The sequence below is a fragment of the Camelus dromedarius genome, chromosome 25 (genome assembly GCF_036321535.1).
Source record: "Camelus dromedarius isolate mCamDro1 chromosome 25, mCamDro1.pat, whole genome shotgun sequence".
Taxonomy (NCBI): domain Eukaryota; kingdom Metazoa; phylum Chordata; class Mammalia; order Artiodactyla; family Camelidae; genus Camelus; species Camelus dromedarius.
In genome coordinates, this window is record NC_087460.1 from 19,107,060 (window position 1) to 19,125,310 (window position 18,251).

At 42.4% G+C, this 18,251-nt stretch overlaps 1 protein-coding gene across 4 annotated transcripts in view; it reads right to left on the reverse strand.

The window, feature by feature from the left end:
- Positions 1 to 18,251, reverse strand: part of TMTC1 (transmembrane O-mannosyltransferase targeting cadherins 1) — a 239,030-nt gene that overhangs the window by 219,286 nt on the left and 1,493 nt on the right. The window lies entirely within an intron of this gene.

Genomic DNA, 18,251 nt, shown 5'->3' on the forward strand with positions numbered 1-18,251 from the left:
ACAGTTCCTAGGCTGACCATGAAAGGTCAAAAAGTGGGCAGTGGCTCACTTCCTGGGCATCTCAGCCCCTTCCTCAAAGTAGTCGGAATAATCTTCCCACTTGTTAGCACAGGAAGTTACCGAGCTCCTAAGAACTAACCACCCCACACCTCGTTCTGGCTCTCCCTTCTGGGTGAGAGGGACCACATCCTGTCTACAGAGCGTGTAACTACTTTTACTTTCAACTGAGCACCTGAGCACCCAAACCGCACACCTCGTGGCCTTTCTCTCGCCTTCTGAAACAGCCTGCACTCTATGCGTATGTATCTCTCTGAATAAATCTACCTTTCCTCAACTGTGGCTCGCTCTTGTATTCTTTCCTGAATGAAGCCAAGGACCCACTTGGCAGGGTGAGTCCCAGGGACCTGGGACCCGGCCATCATCTCACCCCACGTTTTTTTCCTATATCAACCAGAGATGAGAAAGAGACCACGGGACTGGGACTGTGGTCAAGGTTGGGACAACCAGACATGACCAGTGTTCTCTCACCCATGGTGCCACCAGGAAACAAATTTCCAGATTATGCACAAGGAATCATCGTTAATTATCACCCCACAAGGGGTCTCCAGGGCACCTACACGATATTACTGGCTGCAGCTGAAATTAAAAGGATGAGCAGAAGTGCAGCATTTCAGAATTTGTATTAAGTGTTTTCTTTGTTTTCTCACATAAATTCCCATAAACCTCAGAATCTAAATTCTAGAATTATAATGAAGAAACTAAAAAAAGAACCACAAAGAGAAGGGAAATTTATTGTTCAACGTCTTCAAAAACACCTTCCTGAGATTAAAAAAAAAAAAACGCAGAACAGAATTAACTACTATATATAAATTAGATTTAAAAAACCCAAATTTCTTCTGCACAGCACAGGGAACTATATTCAATATCTTGTAGTAACCTTTAATGAAAAATATGAACACGAATATATGCATGTATATCTATGACTGAAACATTATGCTGTACGCCAGAAATTGACACAACACTGTAAAGCTACTATACTTCAATAAAAAGAAAAAAAAAGACAAATGAACTTATATGTAAAACAGAATCAGACTCACAGACACAGAATACAAACTTATGGTTACCAGCGGGGAAGGGAGTGGGAAGGGATAAACTGGGAGTTTGAGATTTGCAGATACTGATTGGTATATATAAAATAGATACACAAGTTTATACTGTACAGCAGAGGGAAATATAGTCAATATCTTGCAGTAGCTTATGGTGAAAAAGAATGTGAAAATGACTATACGTATATTCATGTATGACCGAAGCTTGTGCTGCACACCAGAAATTGACACAGCATTGTAAACTGACAATATACCTCAATTAAAAAAAGAAGAAAAAAATGCAGAACAGAGAGACTTCCGTAGGTTGCCTTTAATTTAATAACAGGACATAATGTCCTCAATTGAGTCTATAGGGTGACTAGAGAAAAAATTCAATGGTATAGGGTGTGATTCTTTGGGGGGGACAAACACACCCTAAGTGATTCTGCCAATAGTTGTGAATATACTGCAGCCCGTTTAACCAAAACACTAAACCCACGGCTTTACCCTCATGCCCTTGATCTGTTTCTCTTATAGAAACACCTCCTCTTTGTCAAAAACACTTGAGAACCTCAAAGTCAACTTTAGCGATGGCATATGCATATTCCAAATGCTTGATTCATTCACAGCTTTAACCTACAGAATTTTAAACATGTCCAGCTTTATCTGGACACGTGGATCTAAATGCCACAGTTACCAATCAACTCCATTTTCATTCCCACTGAAGAAATCACAGTCTTAACGGAGCCTAAAAAAAAGAAAAATGAATTCTGTGTGGAATCCAACTCCAGGGCATCCAATGCAAGATCTGAGACAGCTGTATTGGAGCCTGATGTGGAATACCCCATCCAGCGGGAAAGAGGGACGGGCAGTGACCTAGGGGACTGGAGGTCCAGCCAAAGCCCGGAGAACAGTGTCCCTCCCATGCCAGTACAAGAAGACCCACATACGGCGAGAAAGAGGCTGGAAATCAGAAAGCTCAGGCTGGCGGAGTGTGACAGGGACAAGACCAAGTCCCCATCCCCAGAGAACTTGGGTGCAGCTCCCTGGGAGCCCAGCCCCTGAGGGTGAATTTACACTGCTTCCCCCATCATCAGGTTGGGTCTTCCAGACCTACCGAGCCATTCATTTAGAATTCATTCACACCCTTCTCCAGGGGAGAAGACTGGCAGTCTCTCAGCTGACAGGTGGGTGTCCAAGCTGTAAGGTCTCTAGGTTGTCAATAGGTATCAAAGGCTTTAACAACTACACACCCTCTGGCCAAAAACTCCACTTCTATGAATTTTCCACAAGGAAACAACCAGAAAAGTGTTCAAAGATATACACACTTACATACACACATATGATACTGTGATATAATAAAAATATATATATTTTTGCTTTCATCCTGACTCCTGGCTAGAGATCCTAAAACCTTTATAATTTCCTAAGCAATGGAAGTGCTAAGAGCATCTTTTGTTTTAGCGTTTGGTCTCTGCCCCCAAGTTCCTGGCACAGAGCTCCTAAGTTCCTTACAGTTTCCTAAATGATAAACGTACAAGGAGCACCTTTTGATCTAACGCTGGTTCCTGACAGGAACTCCCCGCACGGTGGGCATGTGTTTGGTTCTAATGAGGTGACTCGCACCAGGCTCCTGGGCAGCTTCTAGCCGTGATTGGGAACCTGGAACCTTCAGCCTCACCCTCCACCCTCGGGGAGAAGACAGGTGGGATACTGAGTTAATAACTGATCACGCCTATGTGATGAAGCTTCCATAAAAATCCCTGAACTGTGTGGGGTCTGGAGAGCTTCCAGGCTGGTGAACACATCAGTGTGCCAGGAGGGTGGTGCATCCCAACTCCACGAGGACAGGTGCTCCGGAACTCAGGACCCACCAGACCTTGCCCTGTGCATCTCCCCATCTGGCTGTTTATCTGTACCCTTTACCATACCCTTCATTACATGATAAATCAGGAAATATAAGTGTTTCCCTGAGTTCTGTGAGTCATGATAGCAAATTCTCAAACCTGAGGAGGGGTCGTGGGAACCCCCGACGGGTAGCCCAGTCAGACATAAACCTGGGTAACCTCGGGACCTAACACTTGTACTTGTCTGAAGTGGGGGCAGTCTTGCAGAACTGAGCCCTTAGCCTGGGGGTCTGATGCTAACTCCAGGCAGACGGTGTCAGAACTGAATTGAATTCGAGGACACCCAGCAGGAGTGGGAGTAAACCCACACCTCTGGTGTCACAAGTATCTTGAAGACACGGGAATTTTCTTACCAATGTACAAAGATGTATCTCACTGTGTTAATTATAAAAACGGTAATAAAGAGAAGGCAAGACATCAGATAAGACGAAACTCTTAGGTATCTGACTCTTCCCACACATATTATACTTTAGTTCTTAACTCCGGATATAATCATTACCAATGACTAATATTTGTAATTATTCATCACAAATAATAGCATTGACCCAAAAACGTCCAGATGTTATCCATGTAGATTATTTCTGGAAATTGGTTGGGATACAGTGCTTGGTGTTTTAAGTGAATTCAGCTAGATCCCAAAATATAAAAATAAGTTGCTGGATGGGGAACCACTGGAGTGATAAGGAAACAGAGTGAAAGCCTCTGACATGGCACCTGAAACTGGTGAATCCAAACCTGGAGAAATCACCAAAACTCTAGAGTTAGGAGAGTGCTCCAAATGTCTAAAAAGATGGAGAATGAACTCTCCAAACTACAGACAAGTGAGCTGAAGACGAAATGATGACAAAATCTTAGAACGCATTCTATTTGTGAGCACCGCGAAAAAGAACCTCTGATTCTGAGAGCCAGTGTGGGTTCACAAAAAGGGAGCTTAACTGATGAAGCTGACACTTTAATAGGAGAGGGAATGTGACAGACACGTCACATCTGTATTTTAACAAAGGCATTTGTCAGAATCTCTCAGGCTCTCCTTGCATACAATGTGGAATGAGAGAGATGTGAGCAAACATGAGGAGTGGTGAATAATACATCAATGTCTCCTTGATGGAGACCTCCAGTAATACCAGGATACCAGGATTCTGATATGATCTCTGGTGTGTCCAATATTTTTATCAAAGACTTAAATCAGCCCACTGTGTAATCAAACCTGCAGAAGGCCTCAATCTGAGAAGGAGAGTTGCTGTGCTAAGAGACAGACTGAGCTTTACAAAGTTTAAATGCCTGAAATTGTTAGTTAATCCTAACACATCAGACAGAATATGGGTAAGAGTAAAAGCCGGCATTTGGACGCAAAAGAGAAGGAAATACTTGCAATCCACATCAAAACTCTACACATGGCATTCTCCAAGGGCTGTTAGCTTACCCCAAACTCAAGGCAGTTACGGTGTCCTGGCTACCAAAACAAGCCAAACCACACAGTCTGGGAACTGCACAGCTCAAACTGATTTTTCATTTCAGTTCACTCCAACAGGTATTTATGGAGCACTTACTAGATGCCAGGTACAATGCAGGGCCCAGAGATACAAAAAGAAGACGTGGTATCTGCTACCGAAGAGTTAACAGCACAGTAGGAGGAAGAGAGGCACTTAGGCAGATAATCAGTAGCCGGTGAGAGAATTCTAGCAGTGGGAGAGCCTACCAGGTACAGAGATAAGGAAGAGGGAGGCATTCTGCATGAGGTAGGAGAGGGAAGGCGGGTGGTACCCAACGTGGGGAAGCAGCCCCTCAGGGTGCTTCCTAAAGGCTGGGGCACCTCCACAGGGGAGCTACAGGATGATGAGGGGAGGGGGTCTCACAGTGATGTCTCAGGAAGGTAGGTTTGAGGAAATGGGGGACACTCAGCCTGGGGATGACACCAAGTTCTCCAGGGGAAAGGATCATTGCATATTTATGCCCAGTGTCTAGCACAATGCCTGGTGCACGGTTGTCACACAATAAATGGACGAATGGATGAATGAATAAAATACTGAAGCAATGCACTTACTCTAAATAGCTCCTAGAGGAAAAACTAAGACCCAATGACAATTTTGCAAACAGACTCTCCAAGGGTCTGGCATAGCCTGCAAATTGCTTTGTTTCATCGGCATACCTTTTATTTCTTTTTATAATTTACCAATATTTTTAGAACGGGTGATTTCATACAAAAATGTCCAGCTTCTCTTGAAATATTGAAGCCCTGGCAGCTCTGGGCCTCCGTGGCTGTGTGGAAATATCTGGGTACCGTTCAGATGGCACAGGAACTCACAACTTGCCACAGTGCCTGCCAACCACTAGAAGACAGATTTCAGCTCAAAGGAAGATGGAATATTTAAAACTAGAATTGGTGTTGGGATAACCAGAAACGCCCACTCAGAAGCGTGATCTCAGCCTGCGTTAAGTACCATCTGGAAAGAACAGCCTCGTCTCCACGTCGTCTTGAACGTACCTCCATTATAGTGTCCCTTATAGTGTGGACAAAAAATGCTGCCTGGCATTTCAGCAAACAGCGAATGTTGCCCATCATGAAGCCACTGGCCATTGCAGCCTCCCCCGACTGTGCACCTGGAGGGGAGCTCTGGATGGGGAAGAAGAGGACACTGGCCTGAGATGGGTAATGTGCACATCAAAGGAGTAATTTCAATGAGACCAGCCTCTTACATCTTCCCGTACAGAAAAGCACTAAAATCATTAACTTGAGAGGTCTGTTTATTACGATAAGCAGTTATCTTTTGACATTTGACTACTTTTTTTTTTTTCAGCAAAAACTCCTTTATATCCTGGCTCCTCCCTTACCTCTTTGGAACAGTCCCTCAGAGCGATCTGAGAGGCTGCCTTCCGGGGCTACAGTTCTCTGTAAGGTCCTCAGATAAGACATAACTCACTACTTTTAGTGTGGTTTTTTTTTTTTCAGTTGACAAGAGCACTTAATTTTTTAAAACCCTTTTACTATATTTCTCAAAAGTTATGAGCATGTCTTCATACACTGCAAGAAATTAATTTTTCATCATTGTATCCATCTCACTTAGCACACAATTGATTCTAAATCAAAGTTCCCTGGACCAACAGATAAACTTACATTAACCTGGAAGTTGGAAAAGATCATCTTTCCCTTTCAACTCAAAGAATCCTAAATTTTATTCGACTTAGCCTTCACTTCTCATTTAAAGCTAGGCTAAGCACTAGGAAATAAAACATTTTTACTTTTTTTTTCCTGAAATAATCCTAATAGTCACGTCTGACTAATTAGAAAAGCCTTCCAGACTTTGACAAATAGGAATGCAAACAGCTCCTTTCCCATCTAAACTCCTTTGCCTCCTGGTAAAACTGCCCAGAAAGATGGGGCCATACTGAGCTCACCGCAACCGGATGGCACCAGTTCCCAGGAAAGGTCACAGGTCAGACAGTTGGCACCAAGCAGTGACAGGAGGAGGGGCAGGGAGGGGAGAAGAAAGAATCACGGCTGCCACCTCTGATCAGCTTCTCACTCTCAAAACTCAAACGCAGGCTGTGTCTCTGGAAGAGCTGTCTCCGGAATATACCGGGGTCCTTCCTCGAGGGGACCCCAACTCCACTTGCGTCTAACAGTTTTACCGCAATGAGCGAACAGAGGTCTGGTGACTGCGTGAGAGGTCATGACTCTCCCATCGTGGTGACTCCAGCCTGGATTTTGGCCCTGAACCGGGGACTTCCCGGCCATACAGATCAAGCAACATTTAAGGGCTTCTCAGCCTTGCAGGTGCTCCCTCACTAATGTGGCTCCCAATGTCTCGGTGGGAAGAAAAGCACGTGGCCCTCTCAGGGGAGGGAGGGGTGTGCGGGCTTCCCACAGTCCTACCTCAACGAGCCTTTGAGTCCCTTTCTCTGTTATGCCGGGGAGAGTCCGGCATCTCAACTTTACTCAACAGAAGCTCCCATTGAGTCCCAGTGGCTCCCAGGATATTGAACGACCTAGTCACAACCGCCTGTTCCCCAATCCCACCCCAAGATCTTCTAAGCCAGTAGGTCTGAAATGGGGCCCAGAGGTCTGCCCCAAGCAACCCGGTGAGTCAAGGCAGGTGATGCCAAGAGCAATGATACTCAGGTCTCCAAGCTTAAGGGAGGGCGCCTATGGTTACCATGCTTACCAGAAATACCCAGTTTTCTCAGTAACACAAACACATTCTTTTCCAGTAGGAACTATAAACCAGGGAAAAGAAAAAAAAGTGAAATGTCCGTCTTATCTTCTGTTTCTGTTGTCTCCAGTGATGGGCTCCCTGATGCGTTTCCTGGTGACTTTCCAGAACCCAACACTAAGCGTACGGTCTATTCTCCTGTCTTCCTTGACTGCTGTCATTTTTCTTCTCGTCTCTTGCCTTCTGCGGCTCTCAGATGCTTGTAAGTGGTTTCCACAGTCATCTTAGATCATTCACCCAATAAACAACAGCACCTGGTTCTTCTCATGTTTCCTCCAAGGTGAATCCCTCTGGCCCTTGAATCGCTTTGGTGGCTCCTCTGCGTCCCCTCCAGTACCAGGAATAAATCAGCAAATCATCACCACTTCAGGTCTCTGAAGAACCAAAGGACGTGATTCGCAGGCACCAGTGCAGACAACAGAGCAGACGCCCTGAGGCAAAAGCAAAATGCATCCCCACCTGGCTCCGAGGAAGCTGCAGGGAGGGGACAGGCTAAAGGCAGCTGGTCAGGAGGAGCCACGCCCCACGCAAGAAGCAGTTACAGTCACTCTTGTCACAGAAGTGGCCAGAGCAGCGACTGCGTCAAAGAAAGGATGAGGCAACCGAGGGCAGGAAGGTCAGTGACCACATCGAGAAGGAAGCAGGCCCCAGAAGAAAAATCTTCAACAAGTCGGCCGGCAAATGATAAGAATGAACAGATCAACAGCAAAGAGAGTTAGTTACAGCTATAACTGAGCTGTCAATTTCTAGCAACTGTCTTTTCTCTGAAAGGGATGGATGTTTGGACGCAAGGCAATTCTGACACTGAATACCTGACCAAGCCCTGCAGGAGACTCCCCTCACCTCCTTCACCAGCCTCCAGCTCAATGGTCTCCGGGCCACCTGCACTTGTGACCAACTGGCCACAAAGTCGGGGGTTCCCACCACTCCCTCAGGGTCAATAACTTGCAAGAACGACTTGCAGAATTCAGGAAAGCATGGTACTTACGATTATAATTTTATTTAAAAAGATATGACTCGAAACTTGTCAAAAGAAAAGGCCCACGGGCCCAGGTCTGAAAGGGTCCTAAACATGACCCTTCTGCGTCTTCAGGACACATCACCCTCTGGGCACACTGACGTATGATTACCGACCAGGGGAGCACAACCAAGCTTCAGTGTCCAGTTTAGCTGGGGTTTCACTACATTAGCTAATTGAGCCCATCACTGTCCATCTCCACCGCCTTCCTTTCCAAGGCAGGTTGGAAGGTAGGGCCTTCCTAGATATTGGAACTGCAGATCCAACCCAAACCGGCTCCATCCTGTTTCTAACAAGATACTGAGTTGTTTTTCAGGTACGACACAGCAAAACCACAAGTCATGCAGAGGAGGCATGTGCAGAGGAGAAAAGTTTGACCTCAAGTAACACCCAAAACCAGTTTCTTTTACCCCAACATGGAACTAAAGGACAGGGAACACGACTGAAACCTGAATGCCTGACTCCTTTCAGAAGCAAAGCGTCTCTTATCCAGGAAGACCCAGTGCTGAAACTCCTTCACCACACTTCAGCATAAACGGCCAAGTTCAAAGCCCTCCGACCAGAACCTGCCCGCCAGCACTTTCCCACTGACTCGTAAAGGCTTGACCAAACCCCAGATCCTGGCGACAGATCTGAACCCTGCCTCCTATCCTCTTGCTGGTCGACCTCGCAAGTCCTCTTCTCAGAAGCCAGTGTCATAGTATTGTGACCAGCGAGTCCTTGCTTGGTAACAATATTACCCGGCTCAAAGTCTCAACTCCTTAATCATACGAGTGGTCTTTCCAGCAGGGCCAGCCCCATTCTGAAACTCTCTGGAGACCCACCATGAGTCACCTCGTCCTCAGCATAAACTCAGGTGTGGTCCTGGAGCCCACCATGAACAAGAGTCACTCCCAGCACTCGGGAAATTCTGAGAAGCTCCCTCCCAGGGACCTGGGACAAAGACCAGGCAAATTCTTCACTGTACAACACTTAGGGAGAGGAAGTCACAGTGACCATCGCTCCTTTCAGAAAGTGTTTTCAGGTCCTGATAATCCATTTAGTCCACCCAGAAATGATATTTCATGTTTACTTCATTGACTGGGGGGAAGAAAAATGACCATTCCTTACAGACAGCAAGACACTGTATAGAGGAACCTCAGTCCCCTGAGAGCAGGGCGGGGAGAGAACCCCACGTGATTGTGGGGTTTGTCTCAGAAGGGACAACTGCTGCATCCAGCCTTAAAGTTTATAGCAAGCAGCCACCAACCACTACGCGTCAGTACGCGACGGATGACCCAGAAGTGCTAAAGATCTCATTCTCTCCAGCGTCACATTCTCAGCAGGTTACAACAGAGCCACAGCAACAGAGCCTTCCCGGGTCAAGGCTGCCCCTGCACCTCCCAGTAACCTCTCTGTGCGCCCAGCAAGCTCCTTGTCTGTCTCCACTTTTCTCTTGGACGGAGGAAGACAAAAGGTAAATAAGCCAAGAAATAAGTCCAGGAGACTTCTTCCTCTATGTTATAAGGGTGTGGCCCTACCTACATAGTTACCTGAAAAAGTCGGGCATTCCCAAACATGATGGATTCATTCTTTCTTTTTTTTTCTTTTTTCTTTTTTTTGGAGGGAGGAGGTAATTAGGTTTATTTATTTATTTTAACGGAGGTACTGGGGATTGAACTGAGGACCTCATGCATGCTAAGCAGGCACTCTACCACTGAGCTCTACCCTCCCCCGATTCATTCCTTCTTTAGATAGTAATTCACCAAGCCCCTACGCTGCATGCCAGGCACTGTTCTAGGTGCTAAAGATACACCGGATGGAGCTCACACAGGAGTGAGAAGCGACAAAAAGCAACAATAAATACATGAAGGCAGATGGCAACCAAGGCTACTAAGGCAAAGAGGGAAAGAGAGTGTGAGAGTAAGGATGTAACGTGGAGAGCACCTGCGATTTTAGACCAGGTGGCCAGGGGAGGCTGCTGTGAGGAAGTGACATCTGAGCAGAGACTGAAGGTGGGGAGAGAGGAAGCAATGCCCGGGGTCTGGGGGAAGAGCATCCAGGAAGAAGAGGCAAGTTCAGAGGCACGCGGTGGCAGCAGATTTGGCCTGTACAGGGATGCAGATTCTAGAATGCAGACCTGAATAGAATGAGGTGGAGATGGACAGACTAGAGGTCAGGGAGGTGGCTGGGGCAGATCAAACATGGCCTCCTAGAACAGAAACCATCTCTCATTATTTGGAAAAGGACCGAGGCCATCACTGTGGCATGATCAAGCATTTCTCATCCCCTTTTACAAGTGAGTTAATTACATATTCAAAGTTAAGAAAAATATAAATGTAGCTCCAAAGAAAGATAGAAAAGATACTGTTGATTTTTAAAAGACTGCTTCCAAAAATGTTTCCCAAACCTTCAGAGGTCTGGGGAACTCACCTATAAAAACTCTCATGATTTAGATTCGTTTCATTTTCCATCCTCCTACACCACCAGACTGTAGTCTGAAGTTGATCTTATGGTATATTTATACAATGGAATACTACTCAGTGATAAAAAAAAAGAATAAAACAATACCATTTTCAGCAACATGGATGGACCTGGAGATCATCATTCTAAGAGAAGGAAGCCAGAAAGAGAAAGAAAAATACCATATGATATCACTCATATCTAAATCTAAAATCTAAAGATCTAAAAAAATCTTTTAAAAAAAGAAAGAAAAAAAGAGGACACTAATGAACTCATCTACAAAACAGAAACAGACTTGTAAACATAGTAAACAATTTTATCATTCCTGGGGGAAAGGGAGTGGGAAGGGATAAATTTGGGAGTTTAAGATTCGCAAAGGTTAACCACTATATATAAAAATAGACAAAAAAACAAATTTCTTCCATATAGCACAGGGAACTGTATTCATTATCTTATAATAACCTTTAATGAAAAAGAATATGAAGATGATACATGTATGTGTGTGTGTGTATGTATATCTATATATATATATATATATGCACATGACTGAGACATTACGCTGTACTCCAGAAACTGACACATTGTAACTGACTATACTTCAATTTTAAAAAAAAAGTCGATCTTACGTCTAAAGACATCCCAACAGGCAAGGATTCTCCTCCTGGGGTTTCTAAGATAACCTTAGTTTGGCATGAAATTTTCATAGGCCGTTTTTTGTTTTTTTTTTTTTTTTTTTTCATTTTTCTCTATAAAATCTTTATTGCCTCCAATCTCTTTTCCTTAGCTACATCCATCACTGAACATCCATACAATCAAGCCAAACATCCTAAACAATCTTCACTTGTCTTCCATCACAGACTTAGTAAACAAAATTATCAGTCGTGTAGCAACAGACTATCTCAAAATGGATTCCCACAGAGGTCAAATCAAAAGGAACAGAACCAAAAGGAATGTGCCACCATTTCTTTTAGGTTTTGGACACAGAGGCTAGAGCTGATTTTTCATGGCTGGCATATCATGCAAAAGATGCAAACTGCTGCAAAAAAATTCTTAAGAGCCAAACATTAAAATGCTGCAAATCCTTGCAGCTGCACGTATTAAGATACTCTATTTTTTAACTCTGACATTTTAAACCACCCATTTTCACTCTTATGGTTTCTACTACCATCAGAAGCCTTCGATAAACTAAAGCTTTATAGCAAACAAGTACAATAATATGATCTAAGAGCCTAAATATGGAGAGAGAATTAAGGCCCTTTCATTTGCCTTAGTTTCTCCCTTTTGAAAATAATTGTTATTTATATATTTTAAGAGGAACTGGGGCTTGAACCCAGGACCTTGACTATGCTAGGCATGTGCTCTTCCACTGAGCTATACCCTCCCCCTAGACTCCCCATCTTTAACATGGGAAAACCATTGGCTCTTTCCTTTCGAAGGAAGCTTCTCCTTGCTTCTTGATACAGAATGGCGCTAACAATCCAAGAGGAAGGGGACAAGGAGGAAATAAAATTAAAAAGCTAAGCACTTTTTAAATCCGTCAGGGCCATTTTTCAAGCTGGGGGTGGTGAGCATAAAGGGGGTTGATCCTGTGTCAATTCAGTGTCTACAAAGTGACTTAATGTGTTTCTCTCAATTCTAGGGTGAAAACAGGTCATGGCCCGTGAAGGATAAAGAAGCAACATAAAAAAAAAAAAAAAAAAAAGATTGCCGCTGCAGATTAAGTTTTCACAGCTGTTTTGATCCTGCTCTGCAAGAGTCCAAAAATATTCCTGTGTGCCCTTGGAAATGAGCTTCTGAAACGACTGAATTAGAAGATTATTGACTAGAGGCAGAAATTCATTAGAATTCTAAACTACTTCAAGCAACACAAAGAAACGATCGTTTGTATCAGTTAAAGTTTGACCAGAGAAGCGGAGCCACCAGGAATGATCCAGCAAATGCAGTATCCAGAAGGTACGATAGAGATTCGACCTTTCACAATCCTGGGAACTGGTTAAGTAGCCTGAGCAAGGCTGCTGCTACTGTGTCTGTCTCAGACGTCGAAAGCCAGCAGGGCAGGCAGCCGAGAAGGAAGGAGGGGCTTGACGTGGGGGACAGGAAGCAGGGGCTGGAACCCCCCAAGGATGCGCTAGAATACACCTCTGCTTCTTGCAGCCTCTAAGGCTCACTTTAATGATGGCAGTGGCTCGCAAACAGGTCAGCGGTCTTCTCCACGCACACCTGCACCGTGATTCCACGGAGCTGAAGGAGATCTGGAGCAATCTGGAGGAGCTGCAGAATTCGCCGCTGGTGCACCCCGGCAGCAGGTGAGTCAGCAAGTCCGGGACAGCCAGGAGGAGGTGAGACGGCACCAAAACCGACGCCCGCCTTCCGAGAGGGCACAGGGTCACTTCACTTTCACTTTCCAAACCTCCAAGAAATTTCTCCCGTCCAACTCTAACCCCGCGCAATACAGGAAAGGGATTCCCTAGACGCAGGTCTGGTTTAGCTAAACTGACGCAGCACAAAAGCCAGCGCATCCTGGTGAGCTGCCCTCATCTTCCATCGTGCTCTGCCCCCGACCCCCCGACCCTGGTAAAAGTAGACACTCTGATCATCCTCTGCCTCATTTCAACCTCTGCCCATTTCTTGTGCGAGAAAAACTGCGATTAGTGTCTTTCTACACAAGCAAGCACCTTTATAGTAACGAGCATCACATACCTTAATTAATTTATTTATCGTTTATTTCCAAGGGAGTTTCTAGCTGTCAGTATGTGTGACCATTTATTTATTAATCAAAGATAATAAACTACTTTTAATAAAAAATCAGTTTGAGTTTTGCACTGGGAAAGACCCTGTGAAGAGGATGAAAAGAGGATGAAAATAAAGTGGAAGGAAATATGTATCAACGACATATGTGGCAAAGGATTTTGATCTCGAATATATGAAGAAATTGTAAAACTCAATGTTAAGAAAAGACCCACTTAGTAGTAACTTATGTTTAAAAAGAACATAAAAATGAATATATGTATGTTCCTATATAACTGAAGTGTTGTGCTGGACACCAGAAATGGACACATTATAAACTGACTATACGTCAATAAAAATATTTTTTTTTTAAAAATCCACTTAGAAAATTGACAGATAATGTGAAGAGAAATTTTAACAAAGAGGGTATACAGAAGGCAGATAGACACATGAAAAGATACTTAACACCATCGGCCGTTAGGGAAATGCCCATTAAATCCACAATGAGATGTCACTACACACCCACTGGAAAGGGTACAATGAAAACCAGCGACAATACCGAATCTGGTAAGGAAGCAGACTGGATTACACACATGCTGCTAATGGGATGGGATGGAATACAGTTTGTCAGTTTCTTAAAAAACTAACATGCAACTACCATATGATCCAGCACATGTACTCCTGAGTGCTTGTACTCCCAGAGAAATAAAAACTTATGTTCTCATCAAAAACTGTAAATGAATGTTTGTAGCAGCTTTAATTGTCACAGCCCAAAACTGGGAACAACCCAGATGTCCTTTACCACATGAATGATCAAACAGTGGCACACCCATGCAGTGGAATATTACTCAGCAATAAAAAGGAACAAACCATTGAACCATGCAACAATCTGAATAAACTTCAGAGAATTATTTTGAGTGCAGAAATATCTCAAAGGTTACATAGTACATGGTTCCAAAGAAAACATTCTTGAAAGGACAAAATTATAGAGATGGAGAACATATGTTAGTGGTTGTAATGGATTAGATGTCTATAGCCATGATCAGAAAACATGAAGGATGTGTGCAATAGAACTGTTTTATATCTTAATTGTGATGGTAGGCTCAAAAATCAACATGTGATAAAACAGCAAAGACTATACATTTAACAAAAATAAAAATAAAAGAGTATATGTGAAACCGGTGACATCTGAATGAAATCAGTGATTGTATCAATGGCAACTTCCTGGCTGTGACTGTGTTCCACAGTTATGCTTGAGGTTACCACTGGGGAAATGGATAAAAGCCATGAGGGATCTCTTTATCATTACTTACAATTGCGTGGGAATGGACAATTATCTCAAAATTAAAAGCATCTTTCTTAAAAATGAGTTTACAAAGCCAGATGAAAATACTACAAGAAAAATTTGGGCCAATTTCCCTGTTAACATAGATGCAAAAATCCAGAACGAAACACTAGCAAACCAAGTTCAACAGCACATTAAAAAAAAAAAAAAAACATACACCATGAACAAGTGAGCTTTATCACTGGATGCAAAGATGATTCAACATACACATATCAGTTAATGAGAAATACCACATTAACAAAATGAGTAAAAATCAATAAAAATCACATGATCATCATAAAGAATAGATGCAGAAAAAACATGTGACAAAATGCAACACCCCTTCATGGTGAAAAGAAAATCTCTCAACAAACTAGGTTTATAAGGAATTTATCTCAACATAATAAAGGGACATTTATGAACAGCCCACCACTAACATCACACTTAACAGTGAAAAACTGACAGCTTTCCTCCAAGATCAGGAACAAGACCACTCTTGTCACTTAATAGAAGTGCTATTCAGCATAGAAATGGAAGTCCCAGGCAGAAAATTAGGCAAGAAAAAGAAATAAGAGGCATCTAAATCAGAAAGGAAGAAGTAAAATCGTCTCTGTTTATAGATGACATGATCTTATATGTAGGAAACCCTAAAGACGCCACCAAAAAATTATCAGAACAAATATACGAATTCAGTAAAGTTGCAGAATACAAAAATCAACACACAAAAATCAGCCGCATTTCTACACACTAATAATGAACTATCCAAAATTAAGAAAACAATCCCATTTACTACAACATCAAAAAGAATAAAATACTTAGGAATAAACTTAACCAAAGAGATGAAAAACTTATATACCTAAAACTACAACGCACTGATGAAAGCAATTAGGACACAAATAAGTGGAAAGACATCCCATGTTCATGAATGAGAAGACTTAACGCTGTTAAAATGTCCACCCAAAGCCATCTACAGATTCAATGTCATCTCCATCAAAATCCCAAGGTATTTTTTACAGAAAAAGAAAAACAAATCCTAAATTTCATATTGAACCACAAAATATCCTGAATATAGAAAGCAATCTTGAGCTAGAAGAACAAAGCTGGAGGCATCATACTTCCTGATTTCAAAACATATTCCAATGTTACAGTAATTAAAACAGTATGGCACTGGCATAAAAACAGACATAGACCAACGGGAAAGAATGGAGAAATTAACATATATATATATACACATATATATATAATATATATACATACGTATATAATATATATACATACACACACACATACACACACACACACACACACATACAGTCAAATGGTCTTTGACAAGGGTTCCAAGAATACACAATGGGGAAAGGATAGTCTCTCAATAAATGATACTGGGAAAACTGGTTATTCCACAAGCAAAAGAATGAAGTTGGGCCCTTATCTTACAACATACACAAAAATCAACTCAAAAATGTATTAAGAATTAAAATATGAGACTGGAAACTGTAAAGCTCCTAGAAAAAAACTATAGGGGAAAAACTTTGTTATATCAAGTTTGGCAATGGTTTCTTAGATGTGATGCTGAAAGCACAGTCGATGAAACAGAAATAAGACAAGTGGGACTATATTAAACTGCAAAGCCTTGCACAGCAGGTGTGAGAGGGAAAAGGCAACACACAGAATAAGAGGAGATATTTGTAAGCCAAATATCTGATATGTTAGTGATATCTAAAATATGTAAGGGACCCCTACCACTTAAAGCAGAGGAAATCAAATAACCTGATTTCAAAATGGGCAAAAAGCATGAAGAGACATTTCTCCAAAGAAGACACACAAATTGCCGACAGGTATATGGAAAGATGTTTAACATCATTAATCATGAAAACCTAATCATGCAAATCATGAAAACCTAATCATGCAAATCATTCAGTAATCAAGCAAATCAAAACCACAGTGAGATATCACCTCACTCCTTTATGAAAATTGCCAAGGATATGAAGAATCTGGAACCCTTGTATACTATTGCTAAGAGAATAAAATGGTGCAGCCACCATGGAAAACAAGATAGAGGTTCCTCAAAAAATTAAAAATACAATCACCAGATGATCCAGTGATCCTACTTCTGGGTATAAACCCGAAAGAATGGAAATCAGGATGTTGAAAAGATATCTGCATTTCCATGTTCGTTGCAGCATTATTCACACAGTAACCAAGTTATAAAAGCAATCTAAGTGTCCACTGTCAGATGAATGGATAAAGAAAAATGGCAGATACACACGATGTAATATTATTCAGCCTTAGAAAGAAGGAAATCTGCAATGTGCAACAACGTAGAAGAACTTGGAGGGGGTTATGCTACGTGCAGTACACTGGTTGCAGAATATGAGGTATCTAAAATAGTCAAACTCATAAAACCAGACAGTAAAAAGGTGGTTGCCAAGGACAGTGAGGGGAGCACCAAGGGTTGCTGTTACAACCCGTAACTGACAGCACTGTATTGTGCACCTAAAAATGTGTTAAGATGATAGATCTCATGTTAGATGTTCTTACAAAAATATAAATGAATAAATAAAACGGCTTTAAATTCTCAAAAGTTTTGCTCAGCCAAGCTTGAGATACAGTTAAGATCGTCTGCACGTTATTTCAAAGGCCACTTTTTTTTTCACCAATTACCTAAAATAAAAATCATAAAGACACCACCCATGTAAAGTGCCTAAGCCAGTGCTTGGTTCACACTGAATAGTTAATACATGCGATTTTCTGTCCTTCCTGGCAACCATCTTCAGAGCACTGTGGCTCTAACATCTTTAACATCATCCGTGATACATGTCCACTATTCCACTAGAAGATACAGCTTTGCCTTAGGTGACTGTGATAAGAAAGCCTCCCCGTCTTACTGAAATCAACACCTGTGAATACAGAAAGATTAGTTAAATTTCTCCTTCTGAAGAGGCACTGTTCCTTTCCAGTTAGTGCTCTGTTGCACTCTAGTCGTGCAACTCAATCTTCTCAAAAAAAAAAAAAGTGTATCTGACACAGTCAGTAAGATCCACTCTACAAAGAGCAATGCATCTTAGCAACCAGGCTGCTTTTTACAATCAGTATCTCAAGTAAAGAGTTGCCCCCTGCCCCCTCAATTTTCCTTCTCCTTTGCCCCTCTTCTGGCCAATGTCTACTCCTTTCCTCCCTTCTCCCTTCTATCCCTGCCACCTCCTACATGACTAAAAAATTCTTTTTTGGAAAGTCAAGAAATGACACTATTCCTCACCCTCCACCAAGTGGGAACAGGCACTTGACCTTTTTATAGGGAAAACGCTCAGACCAGGGACCTAGGCTGCCTCCATGGCTGTCCTGAGTCCAGCACACTTCAATCAACAAGACTCACTGTAATACATGAAAAAGTGGTCAATCTAGAAGTTTAAACACGAATATTGTGCCATCTAAGGAGATTTTACAAAACATTTAGAAAGCTTAACGTTCTAAGCAACTTTGTGGCTGAGGTTATTATTCAGCTGAAAAACAAAACCACTTTCTAACAGGATAAAT